Source organism: Octodon degus, unplaced genomic scaffold (genome assembly GCF_000260255.1).
Source record: "Octodon degus isolate 3935 unplaced genomic scaffold, OctDeg1.0 scaffold00154, whole genome shotgun sequence".
In the NCBI taxonomy this organism is placed as follows: Eukaryota; Metazoa; Chordata; class Mammalia; order Rodentia; family Octodontidae; genus Octodon; species Octodon degus.
In genome coordinates, this window is record NW_004524730.1 from 4588423 (window position 1) to 4589158 (window position 736).

The window sequence follows — 736 nt, forward strand, 5'->3', positions numbered from 1 at the left end:
GTTGCACCAGTCTACATTCCCACCAGCAGTGGAGAAGGGTTCCTTTTTCCCCACAGCCTCTCCAACATTTGTTGTTGGGTGATTTCTTTATGTTAGCCATTCTTTCTGGGGTGAGATGATATCTCAATGTGGTTTTAATTCGCATTTCATGAATGGCTAGTGATGTGGAGCATTTTTTCATATATTTATTTGCTTCTTTAATTTCATCCTCTGAGAAGTGTGTGTTCAACTCAGATGCCCATTTCTGGACTGGATCTTTAAATTTTGGGGCCCTAGTGTTTTTTAGTTCTTTATAGATTCTAGAGTGCAGACCCTTGTCTGAGTACTTATGTGTCATGATTTTTTTTTCCAAATTTGTGGGTTGTCTTTTCATTTGTTAGCAATATTTTTTGAGGTGAAAACCTTCTCAGTAAGAGCAAGTCCCAGTTGTTAATTCTTTCAAGTGTTTCCTGTGCGATTTGATTTCTGTCCATGAACTCTTTGCCTACCCCCTATGTCTTCAAGAGTTCCTCCTACTTTCTCTTCCAGGAGATTTAGTGTCTCTGCTTTGATGTTTAGATCTTTAATCCATTTTGACTTTAGCTTAGTGCATGGTGATAGACCACATGTCTAGAAATCTTTGTTTTATGCTTGCTCTTGTGGGTGATGTGTTACAGAAGAGTATTTGTTATTTCTTTCAATGAATGACAATTGAATTACTGGCTTTATCTTTAGCTTGTCATGCTGGGTTTTATGC